This window comes from Oncorhynchus masou, chromosome 11 (genome assembly GCF_036934945.1).
Source record: "Oncorhynchus masou masou isolate Uvic2021 chromosome 11, UVic_Omas_1.1, whole genome shotgun sequence".
In the NCBI taxonomy this organism is placed as follows: domain Eukaryota; kingdom Metazoa; phylum Chordata; class Actinopteri; order Salmoniformes; family Salmonidae; genus Oncorhynchus; species Oncorhynchus masou.
Genome location: NC_088222.1, coordinates 60,253,845 through 60,272,541, shown reverse-complemented (window position 1 = coordinate 60,272,541; position 18,697 = coordinate 60,253,845). Strand labels below are relative to the sequence as shown.

The 18,697-nt window shown below is 45.5% G+C and overlaps 1 long non-coding RNA gene across 2 annotated transcripts; it reads left to right on the top strand.

Annotated features, from left to right (window-relative positions):
* Positions 1 to 1,872: 1,872 nt before the first annotated feature.
* LOC135548020 (uncharacterized) lies at positions 1,873 to 17,063 on the top strand. Of its 2 annotated transcripts, none has more exons than XR_010456762.1 (4): positions 1,873 to 1,913; positions 3,096 to 3,187; positions 3,884 to 3,969; positions 16,462 to 17,063. It is a non-coding gene; the product is annotated as an uncharacterized LOC135548020 (long non-coding RNA). The 2 variants fall into 2 exon arrangements; XR_010456761.1 differs by lacking the exon at positions 1,873 to 1,913 and adding an exon at positions 1,920 to 2,154.
* Positions 17,064 to 18,697: the final 1,634 nt, after the last annotated feature.

Below are 18,697 nucleotides of genomic sequence, written 5' to 3'. Positions count from 1 at the left end.
AATGCCTGCAAGCACGCCCACGATCTGCTGTCAGTGTATACTGAGACAATTAATTCAAAAATCTACAGCCACTTATCAGTATCTGCTTCCCAAAGAGAGGAACTGCGTGCATTGTTTGCCTTTGTTGATATTGAGTGGCGTGAAATTCTGCAACATAATTGCACATGATGACTCTCTCTTCATCCAGCTGTCGATCGTCTCCTGCAAAGCTGGCCAACTCTTACTTCATACTTCAGGTCCCTTGGGGAGACCTGTCCTGTGCAGCATTGTCAACTAATTTTCAGGGTAAGTTGCTAGTCAGGTTGAATTGTTGCTAAATTACGCTGTGACGTCATTGCGTGATAACGCAAAACTGCGTCATTAAGTAGAATACACAATAACATTACTTAAATTGACTGGCCATCTCGACAAAAAATATGATTTCACATTTGTTCAGGTACAGACTCCCACTCTTTTCTGTACTTCTGGCTGTACAATTTTGATTGGGACATGTTGATTGATGTTGTAAGATAAAACATTCGTGACCAACTATATTCATTGGGTTTGTCTTGTCGAACCCGTACTACTGCTGCTGCAGTCAGCCAACAATGATTTGCATTTTGCTGAAATTGCTGCTGCCTGTGCACGAGCTGAGCGCCTACTGCTGACGTCACCACTCACATTGCACTATTGCAGCCAGGCACATGTGTTGTGACTGAGTAAATCGTTTTTGTGTTATTTAGAGGGAAAATGCGTGCATTTTAGCGTTTGAGTCACTTTTCAAAAGTTGCTAAAAGTTCCAAATACATTTTAAAAGTAGCTAAATTTGCTGCTTGGTGCTGTTTGAAAAAAAAGTTGCTAAATCTAGCAACACAATTGCTAAATTGGCATCACTGGTCCTGTGGCACGGAAGACTATTTTTGAGTATGAAGAAAAAAACGGAGATTTATCTGCGCTTTTTCCACAACGTGGGGTGTGTTTTTGACTAACTCGTAAAACAGCTGGAGGAAACAATGCTCTACATCACATGTTTACGAGGAAGTCCAAAAGTTCAAAATTAAGATACTTCAGCAGAAACAGGAGAGCTTTTTGGGATACCAGACAAAGCAGCTGATGGACAAACAATTGTCAGCACAACGGTCCAAGCAGCAACAGGACTTTGTGAAGTTCTATGACACTGTCATTACATACATTGACAAGTGGTTTGATTTTTCACCAGAAAATGAAACCGATCGGCCTCTATGAGGAGCTCTCCATCACTGACCTGGAGCAGGTGGTAGTTGCCCTCAAAATGACAGTCAGTATGGACCAACTCTAATGAAGAGTTTTGTGCTAGCCTGGAGGAAATACAGAAAGCCAGACAGGATACCACAAAATCCACCAGTGAGAAGTAGGTGACAGTTTTCCAAATCCTAGGGAAAGCCAACTTGACCAACATGTTCAGGATTGTCTCATTTGTACTCAGTCCTCATCTGATCAAAAATGAACTTCAAATATCTGTGAACTGTGACTTGTCGTGTAATGACTTCTCTCTGGTTATTCAAAGGGACAAAGGACTGCTTGAATCAGTCAAGAGCAGCAAAATATAAGTAGACTTGGTGAGTGACTCATGCCCCTCTTTTCCTCTTTTGCATTTCAAATGTTTATTTTTTTAAATTATTGCTGTAAAGGTCCAAATGGTGATTTCTTTGATCTTTTTTTAGGTTTATTCAAATACGTTTACATAATGATACCGTTTTAGTAAAGCTATAGACTAAATGGAATATACAAATGTTTTGCCTTTCCAATTGAATAAGGATATGAATATACACTGTATATTCATTCACACAACACGCCCACACCGCCGTGGCACCGTGCACTGGCGCGCCACCTTTTGTCCCTTATTTGGCAGTGAGAAAGTTGGCGCAACCCTACCCTCATATGCATTTTAAAATGTAGGTATATCATATGAAATTAGCCTTTCTAAGTACCCACTTTGGATATTGGTTCCTGGTTATATGAACGGTGTAAACATTGGCTAGAGAGAGTTTAAATCCATGCGAGAAAGTGTACTATTGCACACTTCGGGAAAAATATGTAGATTTAAGGAATGAGACAAGATACGCAACCAAATAAATTAGACGCAGCCTGGCACCGAAATCAGGAAATATCACCATGCTATGGTTCCCGGGAAATGTAAGTCGAAAAGACTGCTAATGCAAAATTGCAAATCCTTTTAAAATGTATTATATATTCAGATCGAATTGCACTCAAGAAATGTTCTTCCCTATTATGGGTCATAAAAATCCATTACATTAGCTTTGTAAATCACAGTTTAAAAATAATGTGATTATGTACCTTTGACGAAATGAAAGGACGTCAGAAGATCATCTTCTAGTTTTAATAACAGCACAATAAAGTAATTACCGTCACCAATGTATACGGGGTGTAATAACAGCCGTGGTTGATGCTTTTTGATTACTCTGAAATTACGATATGAAACGTTGATTTGAACCTTCTGACCAACTAGCGGGGCATGCGGCGCCTCGCTCTCTGATTCATATCGCGTGATTTCTGATTGTTCTCGGTTATATCGACTTTATAGGGTGGAGATTGGAAAATGGATCCAAATAATGTCATTACATTAACAGTTCAAGTACGTTGGCGATCGATTTGTATGTATGACTTTGTGTAATAACTATCTAGCTACTTCATCATGAAAATAAAGTTGATTTTGGCTACATTCCTGTTCGTTTGCCTTGTGATTTGATATACAGTACAGTAGCTACAGCAGCCAACGTTGACATTGATTGTGGGCTAACCAAGTTATTGAGGAGTAGCCTGCTTCAAATTTGCATTAGCTAAATATCGTTATTGTTCACAATCATTTAGCTGGCTAGGTAAACACCATTTGCCTGACAGCAAAGTTATTTGAGACAAATCAGATGAAACTTGGTCACAAATGACGTGGGGTGGGGGGGGGGGGTTCTCTTCAAATGGGTATAGAATAGGCTATCACCTTTATTGTCAATTAAGGACCTCTTACGCTAGCAGATTGCGGTCTTGTCATTATTTTGTTATTGGGACACTGTACTTGTAGTGGTAACCATTGCACTGTCTGTTTAATTTGTCACCAGGGATGTAGGCCTTTCTTTGGAGCATGGGGCTGATGACAATGCTCAGGAAAAAATGAGGCCTCATCTCCCTGCACAACTCAGCCTCATACGGGGTGAGTCATTACAAAGATTACATCAGGCCTTTGAAGACGTTTTACATGCTGTACGGTTTTGACATAGACAATGCATACAAAACATACGCTGTGACATTGTGGCCTATGTAACAGCTTGGCTGTCATCAGACTTTAGAAGACATTGTATGTGTGACCGATGTGAAATGGCTAGCTAGTTAGCGATGGTGCACGCTAATAGCGTTTCGATCTGTGACGTCACTCGCTCTGAGACCTTGAAGTAGTGGTTCCCCTTGCTCTGCAAGGGCCGCGCCTTTTGTGGGGCGATGGGTAACGATGCTTTGTGAGTGACTGTGGTTGATGTGTGCAGAGGGTCCCTGGTTCAAGCCCAGTTTGGGGCGAGGAGAGGGATGGAAGCTATACTGTTACATATGCATTGTTTAGTTTACAAAACCTTACAGAAAACCATTACATAAAATAACACAAGCATTTCGCTACATCCGCAATAACATCTGACCAATAAAAATGTATTTAATTTGACATCACCCATACTGTGATGAAAGGGACCTAGTTGAAAGTCTACATATGTATTAGCATAGATGTCATCAGTCTTTGGGCAAGTCATGAGGATGTTACATCTTGTCCTCTGTGTCTCGCTCTTCTCCTCTCTGTCACTCCTCTCCTGTCTTTTCTGTCCTCTCTTCTCGGTCACTTCTCTCCTCTGTGTCTCCTCTACAGCACATGCATATTGCGGCCTTCCTGATCAAGTTCAATACCCAAGTGAACGAAACAGACAAGTGAGCCTTCAACCCTCTCCACAAAAGGTAGCTCAGAAGGTTAACATAGTGAATGTATGCATGTGTTATCTCTCTAGTTGCACAAGTGTTTAACTTACAATAATGTAGTCTGGTCACAATTCCCATCCAATATACTGTATTTGTGTAGAACAAAAACTTAAACAAGTAGGCGGCCAGTACAAACATAACTTTAGTGAACTATTTACAGATAACATACAGTGCCTTTGGAAATCATTCAGACCCCTTGACTTCTTCCACATTTTGTTATGTTACAGCCTTATTCTAAAATTGATTACCGTAATTTCCGGACTATGAGTCGCTACTTTATTCCCACACTTTGAACCTCGCAGTTTATACAATGACGTGGCTAATTTATGGATTTTTCCCGCTTTCACAAGATTCATGCCGCTGAAAAACTGAGCACCGTCACATAATGTGACGTAAATCGAGCGCGCTCAAACTTCCCATCATTCTGATTACGGTAGTAATTTTGTCACCCTCATCATGGCAAAGACACGGAGAAATGCATATGATGCAGCTTTCAAGTTGAAGGCGATCGATCTGGCTGGTGGAAAATGAAATAGAGCTGCTGCATGGGAGCTTGGCCTTATTGAGTCGATGATAAGACGTTGGAAACAACAGTGTGAGGAACTGACTCAGTGCAAAAAGACAACAAAAGTTTTCAGAGGGAAGAAAAGCAGATGGCCCAAAGTATTTGCAGCCACTCGACATCAGTGTAAATCGTGCATTTAAGGTGGCGCTCTTTGTTCAGTGGGAGGCTTGGATGACAAGTGGGGAGAAATCCTTCACTAAAACGGGCAGCAGGCGAATAGCATCTTATGGTCAAGTCTGCCAGTGGGTCCTGACAGCGTGGAGCATTGTCAAAAAATCCACTATCATCAACGGGTTTCGAAAGGCTGGACTGCTGCGTGTTGAAGGGGCAGCATGAGCTCAGCGGGGTATTTGCCTCCTGATGAAAGTGACGAGAGCGACAATGAAAACAATCCAACATTGGATGAAGCAATTCTGAGGCTATTCAACTCCGACACCGAAGGAGATGACTTCAGTGGTTTCAGTGCACAGGAGGAGGAAGATAGTGACCAATGACTTTCTTGGTAAGCTACTGTTTTAATTTTTGTTACAAGCCGTGTTTCGTTAAAGCCTATTTATTTTTGTTACAAGCCGTGTTTCGTTAAAGCCTATTTATTTTTGTTACAAGCCGTGTTTCGTTTAAAGGCTGTGTAAAGTTAATTTGTTTCAATGTACCGGTAGGCACCTGCGGCTTATAGACATGTACGGCTTATTTATGTACAAAATACATATTTTTTAATAATTCAGTGGGTGCGGTTTATATTCAGGTGCACTTTAATAGTCCAGCAATTACGGTAGATGAAAATACAAGTTATACACATGGAATTATAGATATACCTCTCCTTAATGCAACCCCTGTGTCAGATTCTTTTTAAACTTACAGAAAAGGTTAACCTTGCAACAATCTGAGACGGTGCTCAGAAAATAAAAAAAATGTATCCGCCATGTTGGAGTCAACAGAAATCAGAAATAACATTATAAATATTCCCTTACCTTTGATCTTCATCAGAATGCACTCTCAGGAATCCTAGTTCCACAATTAATGCTTGATTTGTTCGATAATGTCCATTATTTATGTCCAAGTAGCTACTTTTGTTAGGGCTTAGGTATACAAATCCAAACGCTCGTGCAGGTCCAGCATAACGTTGGACAAAAACTTCAAAAAGTTATATTACAGGTCTTAGAAACATTTCAAACTAAGTATAGAGTCAATCTTTATCATAAATCTTCAATATAGTTTCAACCGGAGTATTCCTTTGTCTGTAGAGAAGCCATGGAATGCAGGTCGCTATCCTGTGAATTGCGTGTCACCAGCCCTTGGCTCTGCCTTGGCTCTCTGGTTGTTTAGGATTCAGACCTTCACAAAACAGCCTAATGCATAATTTCTGTGGTTTTTACACTGGAATGGGAATAATAACTAACCATTATTATACAACATAATACAGCATAACAGTGCAATACAAGTCAAGTAAAAATGCACAATAATGACAAATGGCAACATAAATAATGTAGTTAGTATTTATTTAATATTAACAGCTGATTTTCCAGAGCGAAGCAAAAAACCAGAGCCGGTCACGGGTGCACCTCAGCCACACTCAAGGTACTAAACGACATCATAACCGCCATCGATAAAAGACAGTACTGTGCAGCCGTCTTCATCGACCTTGCCAAGGCTTTCGACTCTGTCAATCACCATATTCTTATCGGCAGACTCAGTAGCCTCGGTTTTTCGGATGACTGCCTTGCCTGGTTCACCAATTACTTTGCAGACAGAGTTCAGTGTGTCAAATCGGAGGGCATGCTGTCCGGTCCTCTGGCAGTCTCTATGGGGGTGCCACAGGGTTCAATTCTCGGGCCGACTCTTTTCTCTGTATATATCAATGATGTTGCTCTTGCTGCGGGCGATTCCCTGATCCACCTCTACGCAGACGACACCATTCTATATACTTTCGGCCCGTCATTGGACACTGTGCTATCTAACCTCCAAACGAGCTTCAATGCCATACAACACTCCTTCCGTGGCCTCCAACTGCTCTTAAACGCTAGTAAAACCAAATGCATGCTTTTCAACCGATCGCTGCCTGCACCCGCTTGCCCGACTAGCATCACCACACTGGATGGTTCCGACCTTGAATATGTGGACACCTATAAGTACCTAGGTGTCTGGTTAGACTGCAAACTCTCCTTCCAGACCCATATCAAACATCTCCAATCGAAAATCAAATCAAGAGTTGGCTTTCTATTCTGTAACAAAGCCTCCTTCACTCATGCTGCCAAGCTTACCCTAGTAAAACTGACTATCCTACTGATCCTCGACTTCGGCGATGTCATCTACAAAATTGCTTCCAACACTCTTCTCAGCAAACTGGATGCAGTTTATCACAGTGCCATCCGTTTTGTCACTAAAGCACCTTATACTACCCACCACTGCGACTTGTATGCTCTAGTCGGCTGGCCCTCGCTACATATTCGTCGCAAGACCCACTGGCTCCAGGTCGTCTACAAAGCCATGCTAGGTAAAACTCCGCCTTATCTCAGTTCACTGGTCACGATGGCAACACCCATCCGTAGCACGCGCTCCAGCAGGTGTATCTCACTGATCATCCCTAAAGCCAACACCTCATTCGGCCGCCTTTCGTTCCAGTACTCTGCTGCCTGTGACTGGAACGAATTGCAAAAATCGCTGAAGTTGGAGACCTTTATCTCCCTCACCAACTTCAAACATCAGCTATCTGAGCAGCTAACCGATCGCTGCAGCTGTACATAATCTATTGGTAAATAGCCCACCCATTTTCACCTACCTCATCCCCACAGTTTTTATTTATTTACTTTCCTGCTCTTTTGCACACCAATATCTCTACCTGTACATGATCATTTATCAATCCAGTGTTAATCTGCAATATTGTAATTATTCGCCTACCTCCTCATGCCTTTTGCACACATTGTATATAGACTCCCCTTTTTTTTCTCTACTGTGTTATTGACTTGTTAATTGTTTACTCCATGTGTAACTCTGTGTTGTCTGTTCACACTGCTATGCTTTATCTTGGCCAGGTCGCAGTTGTAAATGAGAACTTGTTCTCAACTAGCCTACCTGGTTAAATAAAGGTGAAATAAAAAAAATAAAAAATAAAAAAACCCTGTCACGCCAATATGGTGTAAACTGGGGGGACAAAATCCCTGGTCTCTTTTAACAAGACAATCAAGCAAGCTCCTGGGAGATAAACAAATAGTCAACATGTAGCCTACCCATTAACTATTTACATACATTATTGACTGTCCAATATGGTGGCTCGGAGAGCAAGGCATGATGTGGCACAAACTGCTCTGTGTTCTGCGACAACAGAGGGCCTGTACTACTTTTCCCCTTTCCATCCTAGTCACCCACTTCAATGAAAACAACTTAGGATACACCAAGGGCATGGTACTGGTGCTGCACAAGTGTGGATTTAGAGGTGGTCTTCCACAACGGTGGTCTTCTGATATTGTGCAACGGAGAAGCTGGATGTTCCAGTGGTACCAGAAGATAAACATTTTGAGGGCCTGGCGTGGTGTCAATCACCGACTGTATGCATTTTAGGGAACACAATCCGCCACCCTGCCATTAAGCAGTGTGTCCCTGGGATGTACTGTAGGGGGCAATGGCATTCCTTGAGCGTTGATCTCTCCAGTCTCCACTGTTCTCTCCTCCATAGTAGCAAGACTAAGAAGGGTTAAATTGCAGCCTGCAATTCGTGCGAAAGTATATGGGCATTCCCAACATCAGCAGGAACCCCTCGTTATACTTCTATTGGTACATTTTTTTCATCTAGGATTCTGGTACACAGACGGGAGCCTGTAGGGGGCAGTAATGCACCATAATGTTGCTAATGGTTGTGGCAGACCAGGGGGTTTGCTCAAGACGTTTACACAGATCAGATCAGTTTCAAGGGTGTTTATTTAAATAATAAATCAAAAAGAAAAGTATAGGTCTCCTCCATGAGACCCTCTCCGGGATACCGTCTTCTGGGCTCCAGGTTTTGCTGTATACTATTGGGCACAAAAACTGAACTCCATCCTCATACCTCTGCAATCTTCCCCACTCTCCCCGTCTGCTTCCCTTCTGGCAGCTTTATGGGCCTTGCACAGCTGGTGAGCAATCAGCCCTCGATTACTCACCAACACCCAATCAGCCCAATTAGTCCTGGACGGAGAGCCCGTCGAGAAATGGCACGTCCAGCAGATGGAGCCATCGCCTCATGATGTATACTCCGTCTGTCATCAGGCCTCGACGAGTCTCCCCCTGGTGGCTGACCTGCTGCCACATGGTCGATAAACCCCACAGAAGAAGAGGCGGGGCTGACGATACCATTAGATAGTTAGGACAACAGTAGACAGTGTCCTTCGCTCCCGCCTGTCGGGCACTGTTTTCACGCAGTTCTGATAACTATGGAGATGGCAGGTGTTCGGCAGGCTTTAGCGAAGGACACCGGGTGGGATAGGCAGCCATGCACAACTCCAACACCATCATCAAGTTTGTTGACGTCATAACGGTGGTAGGCCTAATCACCGATGGCGATGAGTCAGCCTACAGGGAGGACCAAGGAGCTGATCGTGGACTACAGAAGAAAGAGGGGAGAGCACGTCCCCCATCAACATCAACGGGGCTGTTGTGGAGCGGGTCGAGGGCTTCAAGTTCCTTGACGTCCACATCACTAAGGACATAGCATGGTCCACACACACCCGCACAGTTGTGAAGAGGTCACGGCAGCGCCTCTACCCTCCCAGGAGACTGAAAATAATTGGCATGGGCGCTTGGATCCTCAAAACGTTATACAGCTGCACCATCGAGACCATCTTGACTGGCTGCATCACCGCTTGGTATGGCAAATGCACTGCCCTTCACCGCAAAGCGATAAAGAGGGTGGTGCGGACAGCCCAGTACATCACTGGTGCCGAGCTCTCTGCCAACCAATACCTCTATATCAGGTGGTGTCAGAGGAAGGCCCTGAAATATTGTTCACTCTGCTGCCATCTGGCAAACTGTACCGGAGCATAGGCTCTTGAAATCAAATCAAATCAAATTTTATTTGTCACATACACATGGTTAGCAGATGTTAATGCGAGTGTAGCGAAATGCTTGTGCTTCCAGTTCCGACAATGCAGTAATAACCAACAAGTAATCTAACTAACAATTCCAAAACTAATATCTTATACACAGTGTAAGGGGATAAAGAATATGTACATAAAGATATAAATGAGTGATGGTGCAGAGCAGCATAGGAAAGATACAGTAGATGATATCGAGTACAGTATATACATATGAGATGAGTATGTAAACAAAGTGGCATAGTTAAAGTGGCTAGTGATACATGTATTACATAAGGATGCAGTAGATGATAGAGTACAGTATGTACGTATACATATGAGATGAATAATGTAGGGTATGTAAACATTATATTAGGTAGCATTGTTTAAAGTGGCTAGTGATATATTTTACATCCTTTCCTATCAATTCCCATTATTGAAGTGGCTGGAGTTGAGTCAGTGTGTTGGCAGCAGCCACTCAATGTTAGTGGTTGCTGTTTAACAGTCTGATGGCCTTGAGATAGAAGCTGTTTTTCAGTCTCTCGGTCCCAGCTTTGATGCACCTGTACTGACCTCGCCTTCTGGATGATAGTGGGGTGAACAGGCAGTGGCTCAGGTGGGTGTTGTCCTTAATGATCTTTATGGCCTTCCTGTAACATCGGGTGGTGTAGGTGTCCTGGAGGGCAGGTAGTTTGCCCCCGGTGATACGTTGTGCAGACCTCACTACCCTCTGGAGAGCCTTACGGTTGTGGGCGGAGCAGTTGCCGTACCAGGCGGTGATACATCCCGCCAGGATGCTCTCGATTGTGCATCTGTAGAAGTTTGTGAGTGTTTTTGGTGACAAGCCGAACTTCTTCAGCCTCCTGAGGTTGAAGAGGCGCTGCTGCGCCTTCTTCACGATGCTCTCTGTGTGAGTGGACCAATTTAGTTTGTCTGTGTTGTGTATGCCGAGGAACTTAAAACTTACTACCCTCTCCACTACTGTTCCATCGATGTGGATAGGGGGGTGTTCCCTCTGCTGTTTCCTGAAGTCCACAATCATCTCCTTAGTTTTGTTGACGTTGAGTGTGAGGTTATTGTCCTGACACCACACTCCGAGGGCCCTCACCTCCTCCCTGTAGGCCGTCTCGTCGTTGTTGGTAATCAAGCCTACCACTGTTGTGTCGTCTGCAAACTTGATGATTGAGTTGGAGGCGTGCGTTGCCGCGCAGTCGTGGGTGAACAGGGAGTACAGGAGAGGGCTCAGAACGCACCCTTGTGGGGCTCCAGTGTTGAGGATCAGCGGGGTGGAGATGTTGTTGCCTACCCTCACCACCTGGGGGCGGCCCGTCAGGAAGTCCAGTACCCAGTTGCACAGGGCGGGGTCGAGACCCAGGGTCTCGAGCTTGATGACGAGCTTGGAGGGTACTATGGTGTTAAATGCCGAGCTGTAGTCGATGAACAGCATTCTCACATAGGTATTCCCCTTGTCCAGATGGGTTAGGGCAGTGTGCAGTGTGGTTGAGATTGCATCGTCTGTGGACCTATTTGGGTGGTAAGCAAATTGGAGTGGGTCTAGTGTGTCAGGTAGGGTGGAGGTGATATGGTCCTTGACTAGTCTCTCAAAGCACTTCATGATGACGGAAGTGAGTGCTACGGGGCGGTAGTCGTTTAGCTCAGTTACCTTAGCTTTCTTGGGAACAGGAACAATGGTGGCCCTCTTGAAGCATGTGGGAACAGCAGACTGGTATAGGGATTGATTGAATATGTCCGTAAACACACCAGCCAGCTGGTCTGCGCATGCTCTGAGGGCGCGGCTGGGGATGCCGTCTGGGCCTGCAGCCTTGCGAGGGTTAACACGTTTAAATGTTTTACTCACCTCGGCTGCAGTGAATGAGAGACCACATGTTTCCGTTGCAGGCCGTGTCAGTGGCACTGTATTGTCCTCAAAGCGGGCAAAACAGGCTCAGAGACAGCTAATACCCCCAAGCCATAAAATTGCTAAATAGTCAATTTATGGTACCCAAACTATCTGCACTGATTCTATCTAAATCAAATCTAAATAAAATGTTATTTGTCACATACACATGGTTAGCAGATGTTAATGCGAGTGTAGCGAAATGTTTGTGCTTATAGTTCCGACCATGCAGTAATATCTAACCAGTAATATAACCTAACAATTTCACAACAACTACCTTATACACAAGTGTAAAGGAATGAATAAAAATATGTACATAAAAAATATCTTTCACTGACCCAATGCACACTCACTCACACACTCTACATTGACACTCCCACACAAAAACACTACATACACACACACATAACTCACACGAGCATATCGACAAAACACACTGTCAGGATTTGGCCAGGGTTGTTCCGTGTTTTTGTCAGTAGATGTCCCCATTGTGCTTTTTGTCCCTGTGTTTTTCCCTTGATCCCCATTATTGTTTGCACCTGTGTCTCGTTTCCCCTGATTGTATTTAAACCCTTTGTTTCCCTCAGTTCTGTGCTCTGTGTTTGTATGTTGGCACCCTGCCCTAGTGTTCTGTGTGCTCTTGTCGATTCCGGGTGAAGTTCTTGTAGTATTCTGTTTTTTGTTTTTGTTTAGTTTTAGTGAGTTTCTTTTAGGTTTTTTTTTTGTGTTTTACCTACCACCTTTTGGATTTGCCATTTTTTATTTTAGGAGTTTTTCTTTATTAAATTCACCGTCTTAAGTACTGCTGTGTCTGCCTCATCTTCTGGGTTCTGCTGTCTATTCGTGGCTCAGTTGGTTAAGTGACTGTTTCTCACTCCGGAGACCCAGGTTCGAAACCGGGTCCTGACAGAAACACAGAGCCAAAAATGAACCCAGAGGCAGCCAGTTCCCAGGACCTTTTTGCCACGCTGTCCCACCACCAGGAGACTGTCCAACGCCACGAAGCCGCCCTGGTTCAGCAAGAGGCCTTAATGGCTAGACATTCTCATCTTCTGTCGGAGATGCTGACTTCCATTAAGCAAGTATCTGATCGACTTACCCCGGCAACAGTTCCCGTCCCAGTACCTCAAGTTCACGTACCCATGGCAGTTAACCCCCTGGCTGAACCTCGTCTTCCACCTCCCCAACGGTTCTCAGGTGATCCAAGTGCTTGTAAAGGGTTTCTCACTCAATGTTCTCTCTCCTTTGAGCTGCAACCCTCGTCATTTCCCACCGACCGGTCTAAGATCGCATATATCATCACCCTGCTGTCGGAAAAAGCCCTGGCCTGGGCTACTGCTGTGTGGGATGCCCATAGTTCCTGCTGTGCCAGCTACTCTGCCTTTGCTGAGGAATTCAAACGAGTGTTTCAAGGCCCAAGCAGTGGTTCTGACTCAGCCAAACAGCTCCTGACTCTCCATCAAGGTTGGCGCAGCGTGACGGACTATGCCATCCAGTTCCGCACGGTGGCAGCAGCGAGTGGCTGGAACAACGAGGCGCTCACGGTGTGCTTTCTGAAAGGCCTTTCCGACACTATCCAAGATGAACTGGCCACTCGGGAACCACCGGACAATCTCGAGTCCCTGATCAAGTTGGCCTCACGCATTGACCAGCGTCTGAGAGAGAGAACTCAACCGTAGACCTCTAGCCCCTATCAGTCCCAGCTCCGAGTCCCCACCTTTATCATCACTGGCTCCACCGGAACCCATGCAGATTGGACGCATCTCCCAGGCTGAGAGAGACCGCCGGATGAGGGAGCGACGCTGTCTATATTGCGGCAAACCGGGCCATTTCCGTTCCACGTGTCCCAGGCTCCAGGGAAACGCTCTGTCCCGTACAGACCGGGGGAACTGTAACGGGAAACATAACCTCCTCCCATCCGTCCAACTCCCGTCTGCTCATTCCAGTCACCCTCTCCTGGGACAACCACAAGCTTCACCTTCAAGCCTTGGTAGACTCTGGAGCCGCAGGTAACTTCATGGATGGTGTCTGGGCGAAGAAGAATGGCGTTCCCTCTGAACCTCTAAGTGACCCCATGAGGGTTACTACATTGGATGGAAGCCCTTTGGGATCTGGACTTGTCACTCATGTCACTACCTCCTTGAGACTTTCAGTTTCACAACACCAGGAATTGATGAACTTTCATTTGATCTCCTGTTCCGAGTTCCCTCTCGTCCTTGGATACCCCTGGCTTCACAGCCATAACCCTCACATCGACTGGTCTGTGGGCACTATCAAGCAGTGGGGTCCTACGTGCCAAGCTACTTGTATTTTCCAGAATTCCCCGAGTTCTACTCCCGAGTCTTTAGAATCCATCGATCTGACCCGAGTTCCCGAGTGTTACCATGACCTCAAACTGGTGTTTAGCAAACAGAGGGCCACCATGCTACCACCCCATAGATCTTACGATTGCCCCATCGACCTGTTTCCGGGCACTTGCCCCCCCAGGGGTCGGATCTTTTCCCTATCTCCACCCGAACGAGCTGCTATGGATACCTATATCAAGGACTCTCTGGAAGCAGGCCTCATGCGTCCATCCACCTCCCCGGCGGGAGCAGGGTTCTTCTTTGTGGCCAAGAAAGACGGTGGGTTACGTCCTTGCATCGACTACCGGGGACTCAATGACATAACCGTCCGTAACCGTTACCCGCTACCCCTTATGGCCACAGCCTTCGAGCTGCTCCAGGAAGCAGTTGTTTTCACTAAGCTTGACCTGCGGAACGCATACCATCTTGTGCGGATCAGACCTGGTGACGAGTGGAAGACCGCTTTCAACACGCCTACTGGTCACTATGAATACTTGGTGATGCCCTTCGGCCTGACCAACGCCCCAGCGGTGTTCCAAGCGCTCATAAACGATGTGCTTAGGGATATGCTTAACATATTTGTGTTCGTTTACTTGGATGACATCCTCATCTTTTCGAGCTCCCTTCAAGAACACACTAAGCATGTCAGACAAGTACTCAAACGCCTCCTGGACAGCCATCTGTACGTTAAGCCGGAAAAATGTGAATTCCATTCATCCCGAGTACAATTCCTGGGATTTGTAGTGGAACCCGGTCGAATCCAAATGGACCCTAGGAAGGTAGGGGCGGTAGCGGATTGGCCCACCCCCAAATCCGTTAAGGATGTTCAGCGTTTCCTGGGCTTCACAAACTTTTACCGCAAGTTCATCAAGAACTTCAGTTTGGTGGCAGCTCCTCTCTCAGCTTTAACCAAAGGTGGCAATGCAAGGTTTTCTTGGGGAAGAGAAGCTGAGACGGCCTTCCAAGGACTCAAGCAGCGCATCCTCTCTGCTCCCATCCTGATACTACCGACTACGGATGAACCATTTGTGGTGGAGGTAGACGCATCAGAGGTTGGTGTTGGAGCTGTCCTGTCTCAGAGGGGTGAAGACAAGAAGCTTCATCCGTGCGCTTTCTTCTCACACCGGCTTACCCCGACTGAGAGGAACTACGATGTGGGGGATCGTGAACTCCTAGCGGTTAAGATGGCATTGAAGGAATGGAGACACTGGCTCGAGGGGGCTTCTCACCCGTTTCAAGTGCTTACGGACCACAAGAATCTGGAGTATATCCAGCAGGCGAAGCGATTGAACTCTAGACAAGCTAGATGGTCTCTTTTCTTCAATCGATTCCAGTTTATCCTCACCTATCGGCCCGGGTCGAAGAATCTCAAACCGGATGCCCTGTCCCGAGTCTACGCTCCTGCCATTCGAGATGACACGGACATGCCTGTCCTTCCTGCTGCTAAGATTGTGGCTCCGATCTCGTGGCAAGTTGAGGATACCGTGAGACGTGCTCAAGCTAGCGAACCGGACCCTAAAGGAGGTCCTGCCAATCGGTTGTTTGTCCCCAAGGCAGTGAGGACTCAGGTCCTTCTGTGGGGGCACTCCTCTCGCCTCACCTGTCATCCGGGCGTAGGTCGCACCTTGGAGTTCATCCAGCGTAAGTTCTGGTGGCCTACCATAAGAGAAGACGTTGCCACTTTCGTCAATGCCTGCCCCGTGTGCTGCCAGGGCAAATCTTCTCACCTCCGCCCTCAAGGACTCCTTCACCCTTTACCTGTTCCCCACAGACCCTGGTCCCATATATCATTGGACTTTATTACTGGACTTCCTCCATCCCATGGCAATACTACTATCCTAGTCATAATCGACAGGTTTTCAAAGGCGGCCAGGTTCGTCCCTCTGACTAAGTTACCTTCTGCCAAGGAAACGGCTGAGTTGGTAATTAATCATGTGTTCCGAGTCTTCGGCATTCCTCAAGATGTGGTTTCTGACAGAGGTCCCCAGTTCGCCTCAAGGTTTTGGAAGGCCTTCTGCCAACTCATGGGGGCTTCTGCCAGTCTATCTTCAGGGTACCATCCGGAGTCCAACGGCCAAACAGAGAGGATGAATCAAGAGCTGGAAACCACCCTCCGATGTATGACTCGTGACAACCCGTCCACATGGTCATCCTTTATTGTTTGGGCCGAATACGCGCACAACACCTTGCGCTCCTCCTCCACTGGTATGTCCCCGCACGAGTGTCAGTTTGGCTATGCTCCTCCATTGTTCCCGGACCAGGAGGCAGAAGTCAGAGTGCCTTCAGCCTTGAGATTCGTCAGACGCTGTCGGCTTATGTGGAGGAAGACCCGTCTTAATCTGATGCGTTCCTCACAGAGGTATCAACAACAAGCCAACAGACGTCGCCGTCCCGGGCCTACCCTGCACCCCGGCCAGAGAGTCTGGCTCTCCACAAGAGACTTACCTCTACGGGTGGAGTCTCGCAAGCTGTCCCAAAAATACATCGGTCCCTTCAAGGTTGCCAGGAGAGTTAACCCAGTTTCTTATCGCCTACACTTACCCAGATCCCTTAAGATTAATCCCACATTTCATGTGTCTTTGTTAAAACCTGTTGTTTTTTCTCCCCTTGTCCCGGCAGACAGACCTCCCCCTCCGCCTCGTGTCATTGGAGGCCAGCCGGCTTATACCGTCCACCGGATACTGGATTCCCGCCGGGTGCAGCGGTCCTGGCAGTATCTGGTGGACTGGGAAGGCTACGGTCCTGAGGAGCGCTCCTGGGTTCCTGCCAAAGACATCCTGGACCCTGACCTCATTCGTCAGTTCAGGGTCCTCCACCCTGAGAGAGCTGGTAGGAACGTCAGGAGCCGTTCCTAGGGGGGATTCTGTCAGGATTTGGCCAGGGTTGTTCCGTGTTTTTGTCAGTAGATGTCCCCATTGTGCTTTTTGTCCCTGTGTTTTTCCCTTGATCCCCATTATTGTTTGCACCTGTGTCTCGTTTCCCCTGATTGTATTTAAACCCTTTGTTTCCCTCAGTTCTGTGCTCTGTGTTTGTATGTTGGCACCCTGCCCTAGTGTTCTGTGTGCTCTTGTCGATTCCGGGTGAAGTTCTTGTAGTATTCTGTTTTTTGTTTTTGTTTAGTTTTAGTGAGTTTCTTTTAGGTTTTTTTTGTGTTTTACCTACCACCTTTTGGATTTGCCATTTTTTATTTTAGGAGTTTTTCTTTATTAAATTCACCGTCTTAAGTACTGCTGTGTCTGCCTCATCTTCTGGGTTCTGCTGTCTATTCGTGGCTCAGTTGGTTAAGTGACTGTTTCTCACTCCGGAGACCCAGGTTCGAAACCGGGTCCTGACACACACACTGTACATACACATTACACACACACTTTCACACTCATAATTTGCTGCTGCTACTCTATTCTTTATTTTATTATTGTTATTATTATTATCTATGATGATGCCGAGCCACTTTACTCCTTCTTCATGTACATATCCACCTCAAATACCTCATACCTCTCTCTGCACATTGATCTGGTAAAGGTACTCCCTGTATATAGCTAAATTCTTGTGTATTTCATTTGATTCCTCGTGTTACTATTTTAGCATTTCACAGTAAAGTCTTCACCAGTTGAATTTGGCAAATGTGACAAATCATATGTATTATTATACAGGAATCAATGGGATGCAACATTAGGTAGCGACATTGCTAAGCAGGTTGAGTAGTTTATGGAGTAACGTTAGATAAACTATGCCCAATGCATGTATTATACATTAGTAGTGTAGCCGTTTCCCAAAGTTTGGTGTTGACTATGAACTTTACTTAGCTAGCTAGCTGTGCTTTGTGGAAGAATGTGGGAGATATTGTCAGCTTCTGAAAGTACCATCTGTTGGGGTTGCATAAATTCAAATCTGGTATCAGGATAAATATAATAATGAGTCACCGATTTTATACTATGTATTTTTTATTAGCTAAGTAATAAATGGCAAATGCAACTTCGTATATACGGGCTCACTGTAATACCACGCAGGGCAGAACAGAGAACTGACAAGACGTATGTAAAACAGTATTCTTTATACTGTGATAGACATAGTTCCAACACGTCTGTTGGCCTATCACAGTAGAGACTGGGCGTGGTTTAAACTTGCCCAGCCTATTGCAGGCGCTCAGGCTGGTCCCCGCCTATTGGCGCTTCTTGGAGTTCTCCCTCCTCGATGTATAGATCCTTACTGTTCTGGTATCGCAGCCTAGTTAGAACAGTTGCTCAGTTCCTGCTATTGTGTTGTTCAGTATTTTTCCATCTCAGTTAAACCTCGTGATGACCACCCCTCCCTATCACAACTTTGTAAGATACAGCAAGTCACACCATGTGCTCAATATTGTTACATACAAACACAAGGACAAAGCATCTGCTGGGCTGTTATCTACAGTTTTGCAACATCCAGGTCTCACCATGTTACTCAGTTCTTGTCACACACAAACAGGCAAGTAGCAAGCAATTGTTTAATCTCATAATGATGCTCCAGTGCACAAATGCAGACACCTCACACAACCAACATCAGATGATATTTAATCATATATATACTAATGGCTATAATGTAAAACACAGGATCCAACACATCCAAGTGAGAAAATAAATGCACTAATACACCAGAGTATATATCTGTAATATCTGCATAAAGTTGTCACTAGTTGTTACACAGGATTTAGCTATTTAAAGTGAAGTGTATAACTTTATAGTTACCTATGAGCAATTTCTATATAATTACCCATTACCAAGCGGAAATAGTATACCTATAAACAAAAGATGCAACATGTAAAAATACAGTACATTTCTTGCAAAATAATAACGATTTCTATTGTTAAGATTCATTAATT